Source organism: Juglans microcarpa x Juglans regia, chromosome 1D (genome assembly GCF_004785595.1).
Source record: "Juglans microcarpa x Juglans regia isolate MS1-56 chromosome 1D, Jm3101_v1.0, whole genome shotgun sequence".
NCBI classification, from domain to species: Eukaryota; Viridiplantae; Streptophyta; class Magnoliopsida; order Fagales; family Juglandaceae; genus Juglans; species Juglans microcarpa x Juglans regia.
Genome location: NC_054594.1, coordinates 17,927,063 through 17,944,667, shown reverse-complemented (window position 1 = coordinate 17,944,667; position 17,605 = coordinate 17,927,063). Strand labels below are relative to the sequence as shown.

Here is a 17,605-nt window from a genome sequence, read left to right as displayed (position 1 = left end):
GATTAGCCTCACAAAAGATAAGAGTATCATCTGCAAACAACAAATGAGAAATGTTAATGATTCCCCTCTCTGGGGTTCCAATCGAGAAGCCATCCACAAAACCATTATTAACTAGTGCCGAGGTTATACTACTTAACGCCTCCATCACAATAACAAATAGCAATGGCGACAACGGGCCTCCTTGTCTTAAGCATCGTGTGCTATGAAAAAAACCAGTTGGACTGTCATTTATGAACACTGAGAATTTCACCATTGATATGCACCAACGGATTCACAATCGCCACCTCTCCCCAAAACCACACCTTCCAAGATGGTAGAGGAAAAAATCTCAATTAACGTGATCGAACGCCTTCTCCATGTCTACCTTGCAAATGATCCCTATTGTGCCAGCCTTCAATCTACTATCCAGACATTTATTGGCAATAAGAGCCGTATTTGGAATCATTCTCCCTTTTACAAAAGCATTTTGGGGCTTTGTAATGATTTTTCCCAATACGTCACTTAGTCGATTTGCAAGCACTTTGTATACTATCTTATATACCCCATTCACTAAGCTAATGGGCCGAAACTCCATAACCTTCGTAGCCCCCACCTTCTTTGGTATCAATGCAAGAAAAGTGGCGTTAAGGCTTTTATCAAATTTTCCAACTGTGAATAGCTCCTGAAACACCCTAATAAGATCTTCTTTTAACACTTTCCAACATAATTGAAAGAAGCCCCATAGAGAAACTGTCAAGACCGGTATTTTGTCTTTAACCATTTTCCTCACTACATTGTAAACCTCTGCCTTCTCAAAGGTCCTCTCCATCTGAGATACATCATTTGGCCCAATGGAGTCAAAAGCAAGACCATCAAGTGTAGGCCGCCATCCCGCCTACTCGGTTAGTAGCTACTCAAAGAAATCAACTACATGATTGTGGATTACCTGCTCTTCCCTACATTCAACACCGTCAATTTTCAACATCTCAGTGTTGTTGTTTCTCCTGTAGGAGTTTGCAATTCTATAGAAGAACTTCGTACTTCGATCTCCCTCCCTTAACCACAAGGCTCTCGATTTTTTACTCCAAGACGTCTCTTCTAATAATATAATCTTTTCAAGATCTGCAACCAACAAAGTCTTTTGTGCTAGTTCTTCCTGTGTAAGAAACCGAGTCTCTTGTAGCCTCTCTAACTCCTGGATCTTCATTGCCTTGCTTTTCTTGAGCTCCCTTATATTACTAAAAGATTGTGTATTCCAAAGTTTCAAATATTCTTTTAGTGCTTTCAGTTTACCTGCAAAGATGAAGCTAGGGGTACCTTGAATCTGATACGAGGACCATATTGTCTCACCCTGTCCACAAAACCCCTTCGGATTTCAACCACACGTTTTCAAATTTGAAATATTGTCGACTTCTTTGGAGACCACCACAATCAAGCATGATAGGCCAATGATACGAACAAAGACGAGACATTCGCTTTTTCCAAACATCCGGAAAATGACTTTCCTATTCTGGTAATATTAAGAAACGATCCAGTCGAGACCATGTTTGATTATTAGACCACGTGGTAGAACCTCCTGCTAATGGAAAATCCACCAAGTTCAAATCAAAGCTGCATTCTGAAAACTCTGTCATTGCTGGCCGCACTCTTCTATTCCCTGAACACTCACTTGGAAATCTTATAACATTAAAGTCTCCCCTAATACACAAAGGGAGGACCCACTAGCTATGTACTCCACAACACTATATTTGGTTTCATTGAGGGAAGGCCAGCCCCCTTCCCTTTCGACCTACCCTTGTTGGAGCTGCCCTCAAAGTTCATAGACCAAATCAACCTTTTCAGCTCATGCGGTTTTTTTGATCCAGCTTTTTTGTAACTTTGGTGCCCCACTTCAATGGCTGTAAGCAAAGCCATAAACTGTTCCTCGAAGCCTTCACACTCCATCCTCACACATTTTTGTATTTCTTTTACATTATTTTTTTTATAGGTAATTCTGTACTCAAAACGACGTCGTAAAGAAACAAGTTAAATATTTCTTTTACTTTATGAAATATCCAATCTGAGACATTACAGTTCATTGGCAGCATGTAGCTCAGGCGGATTGGATCACCCCCTCTGCAGTCCATCGGCAAGCCTTGGGTCTCTTCTATCAAAGAAATATCCTTCAAACCAAAATGCCCACTTAGTGCCTGAGTAAAACTCTTAGAATTTTCTTCATCATAAATGAGTAGTTCACTATCAGGATGCGAATAGCCATCAGAAGACAGTCCATCCTCTTCGTCCATCTCAGAATCCTCAAGAAGTTGTGTTGGTGGGTTTGCAAGAGTGAGACCATCACCCATGTTGCATATCAGCACTTTCTGTCCCTCATTCGACGGTGAAACACCACCCCGTGATGTCAGGGAGGCCATTTTGAGGTTCTGCATACTCAACACAGTCGCAAACTAAACATAGTTGTTTTATTACACTTTTACAATCAAAACACAGCGTATAACCTTCTTTCTCGCACAACTCCTACTAATTTCAAAATGCATAGCTTCACTTAAGTCCCAAACGCACTGTCTCCACCTTCATTCTGTTAAAACCATTGCTTACCATCAAAACACACAGTTTTATTTAATTCCCCCAAAACTCACCGTATCACTTTAGTTTTAGTCCCAAAAGCACCGTTTCTCTTTCTTTCTGTCAAAAACTGTTGCCCAGCTCAATTTCATCACCCTAGAATTTAGTTTCTCTTGGGCTTCGGCCATTACTTGTAATGAAGACAATTTTCATGATTTGTTTGTATCTCTCACTAGTGCTTAATGGTATTTAGGCATATTCGATGTATACTCCCTGTGTACTTGCTATGCATTTTCCTATCAATAAAATTTTACTTTTACTTATAAAAAAAATCCCTAAAATTTTGTTGGATCCCAAAAATGGCCTAACCCATTTATTAGAGCCTTAGGATCCAAGAGAAAACCCTAGGATCCATGAGTCAAGCCCATGGACCAATTCAAGACCCAAAACCCATAAAAAGGGGCCTAAAGACCATGACCCAACAACTGGAAAACAATAGACCTGAACACAGAACACCCCTCAGACCCGCATGTATACAAGCCTCCCTCATGCATGTAGGACATCATCTTTAACCTAGGGCTGCCGCTCAACCTTCCTTCCTTCCTTCTCAACCCTCCACCGCATGCTCCTCCCACCGAACCATACACCACTCAGTCCAAAAAACGTCCCAACCACGTCCAAACCGAGAAACAAGCTGTACCTCCACGTTGCAGCAGTCATGGAGAGCCACAACCAAGCCACGACAACGGATCATCAAGTAAGCCTAGTGCTCGCGTCAGCCACAATCATGTAGAGCAACCTAATGTACAACAACTCCTCCACATCTCCTCCCTCTATCATCATGCACCACCGAGTGGTGCCATCGTGAAGTCGAGCATCGTGAGCCAACTTGTGTGCACCCATGGAGCAACACCTGTTTGGTTGCACTCCCCAGCAAACCAGGAAGCAAGGACCAATAGAGCCACCTCCCTCAACCACAGCACAAGCTGGCCATCCACCAACTGAAAGCCACATCCAATCGCAAAGCTCCTCCATGTTCAACCACTGAAGCCCAAAACACCTCACGGTATTCACATCGATCCAATAGTGAACCACCACACGGTAGCACTTCACACCTAGACCACCACAACCCACCCACTGCTAGAAGCAACCACACTAGCACCGCTCAGGACCTCCACTGTGACCACCGTTGTAAGCCACAATCTCCTCTGTTTTCCCCACTAAAAACATAGCAACTTCACAATATGGCACCTAGTTGCACTAGCCACCCATCTTCACCGTGAAGCCACTACTCAACTCCACCTTAGATTCCACTTGAGGAAACCAAATCGTCAAGAAGCCGCACGAGAGCCATTGTTGGAAACCGCCACTACCACATCCATATTTTTTTTTTAATGAGTCGAGGTCACCTGTCCAATAGTGACCACTTCTAAATTTTATTAAAATACCATCACTTATGGCGGAGGAATACCGTGGTAATAATATAAAGCACCTGAGATATTGCAAAATAAACAAAACTCAAGTGCCAGCAAATCCCAAAAAAAGAAAACAACTATCATTGCCTAATGTATGGAATGCCAAGCTTGTCCATGCGAATGAGACTCTGAATATTGCCTTGTGAGAAGATAACGTCATCAAAATTAATGCCTTGGGTTCGTTGCTTTGCCAAAAAATCCGCCACCATATTAGCTTCTCTAAAAAAATATGAAAATGAACGTTTAGCTCACCAACAATCTCTTTCACTTGCTCCTAAAAAGCCCAAAGAAACCAATATTTGCACACTCCCAATGCCAACCAGCCAACTATCACCCTTGAATCTAATTCTACTAAAATATCCCTCAAACCAAACTGCCTACACATCCAAAGCCCATCCAGTAGAGCTCTACATTCGGCAATAGTATACGTAGCCGGCCCATAGTAGTGAGCAAAACCTGCCATAACATCACCTTTAGAATCCCGAATAATACCACCCCCACCGGACTCACCCGGATTACCGTGAGAGCCACCATCCACATTTAATTTAGCGCTCCCTCTCTCCAGTGGTTTCCATGCAATTAATTTTATCCTCCTCTTAACAATAGGAATAATTGAGCAACCTAACCTCTCCATAACCATCCAATCATGTTCACCCAAGCACCGAAATTTCTTGGTCCTACTAGAGATATGATTGACTAAAATTTTAACCGAACGAATGATATCATTAGAATTAAATTTTGCACCTTCCATTTGAGCCGCACATCTTGCTCGCCATAACGACCATGAGATGATAATGGGAAGAACCCCCCCAAGCCACCCAATCCGTGAAGACATTGAAGCTCCTTGCCACAAAAAATTCATCATCCCCTCCTAATTCCGAATATGAGCAGTTCTAATGCAACAGGCTTCCACAAAAAACTTCCACACTTTTTGAACTCCTTCGCCCTCACATAAAATATGATGGAAGGATTCCATTTTAGGTTGAGCACAACACTCACATTTAGAAACTATAGGAATTCCTAAAAGTTGAATAATACCATCCACCGGAATTGCTCTCCTCTTCGCACGCCAAACAAAAAATGACATCTTCTTTGGAATCCAATTCTTCCATAGCCAAGCCTTCCATGAATATATATCACCACGTTGCCGAATTACTTGCCACACAGATTTGGTAGAGAACTCTCCATTGATGTTGGGCTTCCATATGCACGTATCCATTCCCATCCGTCGCTTTATACCCGCTGCACAAATTGTTCTGAACATCTCAGATGGAACCAAATTCCGCAGCACTTCAATATTCGGACCATTTTTTGTAAACATGTCCGCTAGCCTCAACTGCACATCTCCTACTACTGGTATAGAGGCAATCAACGCCCCATCCCCAATCCAGTTGTCCAACCAAAATAGAGTTTGTCCTTCCTGAATAATCCACTTTGAATTGTCAGGCACCTTCGACATTAGATCCATTATACCCTTCCAAAATCGAGATCATTTCCTTAGCTGCATCACAGAAAAAAGATGAGAATTCCCAATGTATTTTGTAGTAAAAAAATTCGACCACATCGACTTCCCCTAAATTAATTTCCAGGCAAATTTCATAAGCAAGGCTTCTTGGACCTCATGAAGATCTCGAATTCCAAGCCCACCCTCTTCCACCAACAAACAAATTTTCCTCTAAGAAATCCACTTCCTTCTTCGAAACTCTATCGAGGAACTCCCAAGAAAGTCTGAAAAAATTTTCTTCAACGCCAATAACACACCTTTAGTAAGATTCAATACTGAGAGCAAATGAATAGACATACTATTTAACACATGTTTGAGTAGCATGATTTTACCTTCAAAGGATAGAGTCTTACTTTTCCACCCAGCCAGCTTCTTTTGAATTTTAACCAAGAATGAATCAAACATACGGATAGATAAACGGCCCACAAATAAAGGAACACCCAAATACGTGCATGGTCATCGACCTTCCTCAAAACCATAAATCAACTTTAAACCATTCTTCCGTTCAATCGAAATAGAGGAGGAAAAAAAGATGGAGGACTTACTTGGGTTCATCATCTGACCAGAAATCCTTTCATAACGGTGCAAAACTTCCATAAGCCTTCAAATAGAAGACTTTCCCCCATTGGCAAAAATCAAAATATCATTCGCATAAAACAAATGAGAAATCATAGCTCCTCCACTAGGATGGAAAGGCTTAATTTGACCCAAACTGAACTCTTTTCAAAGCATTCGAGAAAGCACCTCCTTAGACAAAATAAATAAGGGGAAAGAGGATCACCTTACCGTAACCCGCGCGAGGCCCTGAAAAAACCTTTAGAGGACCCATTAAGCATCACCGAGTAAAAAGGAGACGAAACAACATTAAATACAAGATTTCTCCAATTATCAAAAAATCCCAACCGTCATAGAATCTCAAGAAGAAAGCTCCAGGTAACTCAATCATATACTTTAGCCATATCGATTTTCAACATTACGTTCCCACCTCTCATTTTCCTATTAATGCCTTGAACCAATTCTTGAGCCAACAAAATATTTTCAAAAATACTTCTTCCCAGAATAAACGTTGCCTGTTCAGGAGAGATAATTTTATCCAAAATAGGAGCCAAACGAGACACCATAATCTTCGACATAATTTTATATACTACTAAGCAAAGGTTAATTGGGCAAAATTGGCCAAAACCCAAAGGATCATCTACCTCCGAAATCAAAACCAAATTTGTAGCCCCAAAGAATATAGAAACCGGTTGGCCAGAGAAAAGCCATCTCCACAAGGTCATCTTTCACAACATCTCAAACCATCATGAAAAAACTAGCCAAAAAACCATTCGGGCCCAAGCTACTATCCGTATAAATAGACCATAAAGAACTTTTAACCCCCTCCATAGACAGGACATCACACAAAGCTTCATTCTCATAATTTGAAACTATCGGCGTGATTAAATCAAGATCTGCCAATTTCCTCTCAACTTGCAAAACTGAAAGGAGCTGCTGGAAAAAAAACAACCGCACCCTCATGCACCTCTTCTTCCGAACCAAACACTCTCGCATCATCAGGCCGCATCCTCTCTATCCGTTTATTTTTCTTCTTAAGTCTCATAGAAGCATGAAAGAAACTAGTATTAGCATCCCCCACAACAAGCCATTTAATTCTAGATTTTTGGCAGGCCATAACCTTCTCACGATGAACCCAAAGTAAGTGATCTTGCTTACATTTCAGCACGCCTTTTTCCACCTGGACCGAGTACTGGCTAGCCAGTTCTAATTCCAGCTCAATAATACGAGTTTCCAACTTCTTTAGTTCTACCTCCACTAGGCCAAAAGACTCCTTATTCCACATTTGAAGAGCACTTTTGAGTCTTTTCAATTTTCTATTGATATGCACCATAGCACACCCTTCGACACTTGTGTTCTAGACAACCCGCACTAATGGAAGAAAACCCTCATGAGTTAGTTCTCCACATTCGAAGAAACCTGAAAGACCAAACAATTGGCTCCCTTTCTCTGATAAGTTGCACCAACATTGGTGCGTGATCCAAAGAAGTCTGAGGCAAATACGTTACCTTAATTGCGCCAAAGTAACTAGTAAATTGCCATTTCACAAGTATACAATCTAGCCACGCCCAAATTCTCCTCCCCCCTAACCGCCCATTACACCACGATAACAAATTCCCGTCATACGGAAGATCCACCAAAGCAATATCATGGATACATTGATTAAATTCCATTTTGCTCGGGGTGCCTACAAGAGACCACCAACCTTTTCACTCTCATCCCGAATTATATTAAAATCCCCCCCAATGAACCATGGAAGTCCACAAGAGTTTTGCATTTTTAGAAAGTCCCAAAGTTCCACTCTTTTAGCCCTAAAGCAATTCGCATAAACAAATGTTGTAAGCACCCGACAATTACCACGTACAAACCACCCGCTAATCGCTTGGTTTGACATGGCGAGCAACTCAAACACAAGCTCAACATCCCAAAAAATCCAAATTTTCCCACCCACCGCCGCATTATTCAAAATAGATGGCAACTTCATCCATCTCGTCCATCTACTACATTTATTCGAAACTAAAATAGACACCACTGAGGGACGACTTTTATTCAAAATACGACGAAGCCTACTCTTTGACGAGAGAATCCCCCTAATATTCCAAGTAAGTATAGCATAAAAAATTAAAGTAATTTTTTGGAACGTGTGCGACGCTCCAGCACTACGACAGATTTTGTTCTTCTTACCCCCTTCATTTTTTTCAACGTGATATGCATGTCAGGATTTGAGTCAAACGACTTAGCTGCTAGTTCATGCAAATTCTCCTCAGACTCACCAGACGACCCATGCCTACCCAGTTCATCCACATCTTCTGCAGCAGAGAATTTCGTATCACCCAATCCACCTAGTTTAAATTCGAGAGCCTCATCCACTAGTCTCAAAAAACATCTCGGTTCAGCTAAAGCAACATTTTCGTGTATGTCCCCCTCAGATTCTTCCTCTATGGCTTCAAACCAACTCTCATGCTGATCAGAAACTATCTCCTTAGGTAGCACATTAACCTCCACACCTTTGGCAACACACGGATCCAAACCAACGCCAACTCGCTCATGCACGTTAACCACCTTAGGAATCTCAATGCCAGACGCACCCATACAAGATTCATGAATTCCTCCATCCAAAGATGCGAACCACACTTGGGAAGGATCCCCATCTTTTGTTTCTCTACGTTTCCATATGGCTTCCAAGATGGAATTACGACCAGCCGTTGACGACTCCCCCACATCATTTTCTTTATTTGGAATAGTAGACACATTCTCCCGATTACCCACCACCTTCCAAATATTTTTCAGACCATTCTTTCTTCCTTCCACCTCCCCAACAGTTTTCTTATCTTTTTTTCCTTTCTCCTTCTGTCGTAAACAATTGTCCTCTAGATGCCCATGTTTTCGGCAGAAAGCACAGAAGGAATGAATGGATTCAAAGATCACCTCTTGAAAGTGGCTCGATGCAAGACCCGGAGGGTGCAACCAAAAGGATTTACACAGCGGCAGTGACATCCAATTCCAAACAAATCTGGGCCACCTCCGGATGAGTCGCACAGGCCGTCGCATTGTCTCTCTTCAAATATCAGCCAAACCCATTACCAATACTTCGGAACATCAACTCCTAAAAATAATTAGGAGGCAACCCTGCAAAGTGTCCATACAGGTACCCGTGGGGAATCCTCCTCTTCCACAAAATCTGGAGTCCAGTGAAAAACCTGAAAATGAGTGCCATGAATTTAATAATTTCCTCTCGCCATCACACTAATAAAATCTTCCTCCTTTGCCATTCAAACTAGCACATTACGAGGGTTGCGCAATTGGCCAATCACCGGTAGAGATTTCAAACCCCAACGATTTTTTATAAATCTGCGAATATGGTCCAGAGAAGGTCGCCGACGAAGGAATTTCATAACAACGGAAAATCGAAACGGCTTAGCCTATTGTTGAATTTCCATTTTCAAAAACATGAAGAACATCTCCCCATCTTGAAATCGTGGTTCTCGTAAAGAGATATCCACCTTAGGCAGGACCTGTGGTTTCGCAGCCACCACATCCACAAATGCAGATCTCGTGCGTGAGGTCGTCCCATGCAGTCTGCCTTGCACCTCTTGACTCAATAACCCCACGCCAAAGCCTTGTCCTGCCAACGGAGCCAAGGGGTCGGCGACTAGCGCCATACGTAACCCTAATCGCCCCTCACAAGTTGAGAGAAAATTTTCCCCTTGCCACATCAGTAGCAGTCACGATTACTTGTCCCAAAGCCCAACTTGCATTTCGGATATTCCTCACATGCAACATCTACCACATCCAGATTACACCATAGTAGGAGCTTCACGTATGAGCTGCTCCACCTTTGCACTACCGCCCAACCTCACATCAAAAACCAACAACTCAACCTTGCCACTGTGAACCACTCCTTCCCGATGATCAGTTTTCACTATTGGCTACTCTCTCTCTCGAAGTTAGCCTATAAGTTTGTTCATGGGTCACTCAGATGAACATATGGATTGAGGTTATATACATGGGTTGGCCCTTTAGGTGATATGGGTGTGAATGGGCCATGGGCTTGGACTTATGCATTGTGGGTTTTAGGGGGCATATGGATTTGTGAGAGTTCAGGCACATAAAAGGTTAGACTATTGTGAGGGTACTTGTCGGGAAGTCGATAAACCGAAGTTGGATTCATGAACACGAGGTTTATGGTTTTAAGTTCAATATTTCAGAGTTAATGCAGTTTTAGGCTTTATGAGAAATAGGTCTTTTGTATTTCAGGTTTTAATTGCAAGTACGTGCTTAAGTAGAAATTTATATACGATTGGATATTGATGCAAGTTACTATTTTATAGGTGACAATTGATATTCGCTTGACATTGTTATAAGGAAATTCATAGATGTTAAAATGTCCGGAAAAGCGGTGCTCCTATACTAGACTTTGCCTAAAAATTGATTGATGTTGACTTTATGAAAAACTTGCACATTTTGTTAGGAAAACAACCTCGGTCATTTTCTACAATATTCTTTCTATCTGAACAAGAAAATAAAATATTTCTATCACGACTGGTATAGACATGAACAATTTTTGGTCTTTTGTTCTCAACTGTATAAAGATGAAGTCTGAAAATTTGCTATGACTATATGATATTTGATTGCTCCGTACTTGTTCTGATATGACATTGCATCTGAAAACCCTCATAAATGCCGTTACGTTTCTACTTCTATTTTGACCTTACCACGGGTGTAAAATTGTGGCCTCTGTTATTATGTTGGTACCAACATCTCTGTTTCTAAATGCACTCACTTTGGAGACAAAGTGATTTTTTGCATAGTCTTTCATGTGTGCATACTTGGCACATAGAATTAAAAAGGGAGAGATTTCACTTCTGTTTCTACCCGAACTGGCTGCCGGGGATAGCACAACCCTCCCATAGGGGTTAAACATGGACTATGTTCTATTATGATATTGTTTCAGTTATGATTATAAGGTCTTTTGTCTATATTATTATTGTAAAGAAATGTTTCTAAGATATCGATCTTTTATTTTGAGATTCTATTTTGTTCTGCATTATGTAACTGTATCATGTTTACACACTAGTATAGGTTTGCTACTTACTAAGTTAGTGGACTCACCCATTTATCCACCATTTTTTTTTTCAGATACTTGATAGTTGTGACAGTTGGAATAGATGTCACCTAACAACATTATAAGAGAAATGTGAGATAAGTACCCGGTGGCATAAGTGGATTAGTCTAGGTTAAGAGAAATTTTTCTAATGTTTAGTTTATTCTCTTTGGAAGAAATTTTGAGACATTTGATTTTGGAGGATTATTGTATCTAGGTTTTATATGCTGTGGATTTCAGGTGAAAGGGTTCACCCGCAGGTATGAGGCGTGACACATATATTCAATCGTCAAGCCCTCCTGTAGTCATGTAATCAATAATAAATAAAAATTAGTAGTAAGCATAAATTTTTTAGATTAGTTTGTAGGTTTGTTTGAAATAATACACATGAAAATAATTAGCAGTAAGTGCATAAAGGTCAACCAGATTTTAGGAGTAGGCAAGTCTCTAAATATACTTAAATGATATTATCCACCTTCTACAATGAGCAAACAAAAAACACAACCAACCACCAAAGTTTCCAAATAAGAAATCTGCATGATGGAAATGAGGATGCTCAAATAATTGAGATTTTAATGGAAGTTATTGATAGGATATGTTTTAAATTGTATTTAGTCATTATTAGCAAATTTTATGACCTAAAAGCTTTTTTCCTTGGGTTGATGCTAGACATATATTTAAACATCTCAAATGTGCCTTTGGGGTATTTAAACATCCATATAAACAAACAACATTTTTTTCCTAAGGTAACCAAGCAACATATCGATTTAAACACAATGAAGCCTATTGATATATTACTTGGTGTTTCCTGCAACAATGACTAACTAGAGACAGAAGGTCCAACTACAAGAGGTGATACCCAGGCAATAGTTTTCACTACATTGATTAGGATCAAGACAAAACCTAACTCCCTTACCCCGGGAAAAAACATAAAAAATGTGAACTTACAAATAATAAATTGAACGGCACACCTTCAACTTTTCATGAGCTTCTTTGACAGTTTTTCCATCTTTCTTCTTCTTCCACCGGTAACCATCTTTACGAAAGTAGCGAATAGCTTTTCAATCAAACAAGAACAAAGAACCAGCTGAAAAAGGAAAAACCTTTAATTGCCTTTGAATACCAACAGGGAATCACAATCACCATCTCTGAATATGGAAGAGTTAGTAGCAATGTTTGATCAAAGAAGTATATAGACAGATAGACAGCTAGACAAATATACATAATCGCGCAGGCACTTACACACCTCCATTACCTTTTGGGAGGCCTACGCCCCATAGAAACTGTCCATGCGTACATAAATACAATTAAAAAATAAGAAACTAGCAAAGCACCCGTTTCTTACTAAAATAAGAGCACATCAAGTCATTTCAGCTTAGTTTGAAGTCATAACGCCTCGTCACAACGACTAGGAAGCTAAACCAACATTTTCCCTTCCAGGTGCTTGTACCTTAAACTTGTACCGTACTGCTGAGACTATGTTAGCAACCAATAATAACATTTTCTCAGATATTCACGCATTTCATGCTTCGATCATTTCTCACACTAATAAGCCACACATTAGGCATTCTCATTATGGCAATGTTCACCTGCATTCTTATCATAATAAATTACGAGCCCTATGTTCCATGCAACTAATTTCTTTAACGGCTATATCTAGAGACCCTATAATATGCTTATATCAATCCTAACACCAAAATATTGTTCTCTAGCATCGGCAATCGTCGTATTATTTTTTTTCTATAAGTAAAAATATTATATACATCAATAAGAGTAACTAAGTACACTGGACGTATACAAAAAAATACCTAACACATACTAGAGAGCTCCTAAAGACCCAAAAAACCTGTGAAAAACTACCCAAAATACACCAAGCCCGAATTGGAATAAAACACACCTCCCCAACCCCAAGTTTCCCATAAGACTAATACTCCACCCGAAACTCCCTCTACGAGAATGTCTTCATGATGCCCTTCCTTTAGTCTTCCCTCGACTTGAGCTACAACCCTTAGCATCGTAGTTGATTATCCAAGAAAGACGCTTTATCTCCCTGCTTTTCTTAAAACTTGATTTGGTTTCAAGCGAGTAGCTCGCCTCAATTGCAGTGAGTAGTGCTTTAAATTGGTCTTCACATCCTCCATGTGAGAGCCCCATGATATGTTGAGTCTCGTTAACCTTATGCAGAACCCAATCCGATGGTGAACCAGCTATATTGTTTATCGGAGAGAGAGAAAACAGGGGAACAACATTATCCCTAGATACAGTACCCAATTGCATTCACGACCCTAGACATTCCTCCTCACAAGGCACCAATGACAAACCCATAATTTCCTCCCCGTCTTATCCTACATTTAAATCCCGAACCTCCTCAACAACTATATGGTTGTTGTCCATTGAATTTGTTACTGTCACTACTAAAGGTTCCTCCCCTCCATCAACGAGGACATTGCTTGTATGTGCTCCACTCCTTGACGATCCTTTATGTGCCACTTTTTCAGACTCTACTAATCCCTCAGGAAGCACGGAACAGGTAGGGGAAGCACTAACTTCTGTTACCCCATTTTCATCTTCGAAAAGAGGCTCGTCAGTTTCTTTCAAAATACTCAAGACCCTAGAAGGACCCCCACCTTCAACTGAAAGTAAACCCTGGAAAAAATAACCAATCTCATTAGCAATTGGTGATTAAGGGCAGTTAGATGACAAACTACCGATGTCTTGAGTGACATCGGCGTGAACAGTGATGTTGGCGTCCAACTACCCTATCTGTGACGGCGTCGAAACGCCCTTTGCCGGTGCACTTGAGGCCTTCAAACCAGGTAGGATCTACCCCCAGCCCCGCTTGTCAATTTTCGACGCACCACCCAAACCCACGACTAGGTCCAACCCCTTATCCACCTTAATCATGAGATCACTCACATATTCCATAACTCTCGTCAATTAAGCTTTGACAGCCCACAAGACCCTCTCTACTTCTTCCAATGTCACCTGACAGTCTTTGTCTCCTACAAGTGTCTTACCCTTTCCTTCCGCCGCGAAGCTATTCTCGGCTGGACTACCCGCTAGTGATCTCAACACCGAAGCGTACGAGGCATCTTTGATTAAGGAAGGCCTGCCCATTGTCTTTCCATCAACAAACTCCCTTTTGTTTGCATGCTTCAAAATAGCGGCTTTGGACCTAGTAACGCTTTGAATGGACTGTAGAAAACCTTTACATCCAATGTCATTTGCACCTTTCGGAATCACTAACAAACATTTGCTCCTTCCATTCCGAAATTCTGAGAGTTGCAGAAAGTTGCCCCTTACATTGATATGATGTTGAATGATGAGAACTCCATTACCCATCCTTAGCTCCCTGAAGAATCCTTCATGACAGTTGAGTTCTAAACAATCCTCTATCCCCTTAGCCACCCATGAAGTTGTCGTCCCACCTAGACACATGAACTTAGCCATCCTTTTACTACGTTCAGAGAAGCGAAAGCTACTTCCTCCCTCTTTCGTAAAAACGAAAGTTTTTTATTCCACTTTCAACCACCTCCTACCTTCTATCTGAGACGAATCCATGTCACGCGTCGTCATTGTCTGATCCCAAGTCACAAGATCATCTCCCAGGATAATCTTGCTTCATCATCTTAAGGATTATACGAAAGTAAAAAGCAGATCAGAAACACCAGATTTGCGCCAATGAAAATGCAGATCAAAATCTTGGTCGCCGGAGGGGGACCAACGTCGGAGGGTCCTCAGAGGAGCTGTCAGAGCCCGTCGGTCTTGTCTGTGGCGGTGGCTAAGACACAGGTTTGATGGTCGAAGTAGCCACCGAGAAAGACAGAGAGGGAATCTTACGAAAAGCCAGGTCACCGAAGCCAGGACCTACGTCGGACAGCCCTCAACGAAGTCGTCGGGACCTGTCGGCCTTGTATGTGTCGGTGGTGAGGTGTCACTCGCCAGTCTAGGGTGGGTGAAGGGTGGCGGCGGGTTTTCTCTCTCCATAGGGTTTTCTCCACTCTAAACTGCTTAGTATAAGTACAAAATTGGCTTCTCAAAACAACGCATTTGGAGTCATCGCATTGTTGCCATATGGAAGATGATTCCTTCAGGTTTGATGTGGTGCTTATGGTTGGAAAGGAATGGGCGGTGCTTTGAAGATAAAGAACGTTCGATGGAAGCACTTAGGGAGTTTTTCTTTAGGACTTTGTGTATTTGGGCTAAAGCTCTTGTATTGAGTGGAGATAATCTTCACGATTTGCTTTTAGCCCACTCTAGTTCCTAGATTGTATTTTAGTGTTTTCTCTTGTATACTTCATTTGTACTTGGCTATGTCTTTTAACTTGTCAATAAAACATTCTTATTACTTATCAAAAAAAGAAAAATGATTACTAAATTTTCCTTGAATTTTACAAGCTTATCTCCATTTTCTATTATTCAAATGATAGGAGGGGACAACAAAGAACTTACCACAGATCAATATGTGGCTTGTCCAAGCCCACAATTGCCAAGTGCTTTCACAACAATTATTATCTCCATGTTCATATAAATAAATAAACATGAATGGACACACATAGACGCACATGCTCATCAATGTTCCAGTTCAACTACGAAAAATGAAAACTTTAACTTGCAAGTGTAATCTTTGGCAGCATAACTAAGTAAAAAAACTTTTTTTTGATAATTAATAAGAGATTTTATTACCAGATGTAGACATAGTCCAAGTACACAGAAAGTATACAAGAGGAAAAATCTACATACACTCTAGAAAATGAAAATGACTAGAGTAAAAAAACTTTCTTTTAGATAAGTGACTAAAGAAACTCTTTATTGATAATACATGGCCAATGAGAAAATTTCCACCCTCATACATAGCCATACATTCTCAATTGATATTGCAAGATCTCAATCTTGTCCAAGTTTGAGATGTGTACAACTAATTCTAAATTTGTGCACATGGGACACAACTGGTACAAAATAACTGGTTCAAAAGCACGTAATAGAATTAATTATGATTTAATATAAACAAAAAAAAACTCATAAAATATACCCAAGCAATGATGGAAATGAAATATCAATACGCATGTATTTGTGACAATAGGTTGAAATAAGACACTAAGAAGCATGCCAGTGCTAACCTCGAGGCCTGATAGGCGGATCTGGCTTTAAGTAAAACGTGTGATGGTTGCAGAGTATTTCACAAATTTCACTAGGCCGAAGCCAACGGTGTCGTGCTTCCATTAGTATCCTATCAAGGTCTGCAAAATTCAAGAAATTCATAGATAGTCATACCTTAAGCTAACACGTTCAAGGTTTAATCATATGAATCAGCAAGAGCCATTCTACTTATATAGTAAACACGCAAAATAACCATCTATGTGGAAATTACAAAAGCCCATGCAAAATAACTTTCTCAAGATCTAAACTTGATACAATAACACTCAATGCACCCGGATAGCCAAAACACTGAATTATATATATCCTGTGAATTACATGTAAAGCTAGAATAGCATAACTGAAAATATACCTCTTTCAGAGCCATGCACAACAAGTCAATAACAATAATAAAGCTCACCACCCACATAGATCAGAATACAATGAAGTATTAGTATGGATCAAGATCCCCTAAAGTTCTCAATTGAGCTTAAGAGCCTCATATAAAAGATAGATAGACACGTTAAGTGGACCTTACGATTTTTAGTGAGCATTTAATAATTAATGCTTTACAAATAGTCCACACAGACAATAATAATTTAATAAATGTTGTAGGATGTCTATTTATGTCAAGGTTAAAACAGTCACTGCACAAAATACCAGCTCACAACCATAGCAGCTCCAGACGTGCAGCTCTAGACATGCAGTACGGCCACGAAAACACGTCCATTATGCAGCACCTTTGTAACAAAATTTTGTAACAAATCTAACCTTTTCTAGACTAGAATATTCTAGACTCTGTACAAAGTCGTAAAGCATAACGCCTATAAAAGGCACTGTTTGTAACACTAAAGAGTATGAAATATACAAGCAGTTTTCTTCAACTTGGTATCTGAGCACCATAGGACAAACGTTCATTTCATCTTATTTTTTCAGACTTAAGAGGTCCCTCACCACATGTATCTCATGATGGATTTAAGTTTTATTTTAACTTTGTTGATGACTTTTCTCGATATACCTGGCTATTTCCTCTTAAAACTAAGTCTCAAGTGTTTGATACATTTGTTAAATTCAAAGCTCACGTCGAATTTCAATTCAATACCAAAATCAAACAATTTCAATCGGATGGGGGGGGTGAGTTTAGACCATTCTCTGATTATCTAGCATCTTGTGGAATAAAACATTGTGTTACATACCCACACTCAAAAATGTATTGTTGAAAGAAAACATCGTCATATAGTTGATACCAGGTTGACCCTTCTAGCTCATGCCTCACTACCGCTCATGTTT

General features: G+C 40.3%; 1 long non-coding RNA gene across 2 annotated transcripts; it reads right to left on the bottom strand.

Annotated features, from left to right (window-relative positions):
- Positions 1-11,212: 11,212 nt before the first annotated feature.
- On the bottom strand, positions 11,213-16,837 carry LOC121238093. 2 transcript variants are annotated; one of them, XR_005935085.1, is made up of 4 exons: positions 16,300-16,837; positions 12,128-12,266; positions 11,434-11,478; positions 11,213-11,250 (listed from the first exon to the last, which is right to left on the bottom strand). It is a non-coding gene; the product is annotated as an uncharacterized LOC121238093 (long non-coding RNA). The 2 variants fall into 2 exon arrangements; XR_005935084.1 differs by lacking the exon at positions 11,434-11,478 and having other exon boundaries at positions 16,300-16,798.
- Between the last annotated feature and the right edge of the window lie 768 nt (positions 16,838-17,605).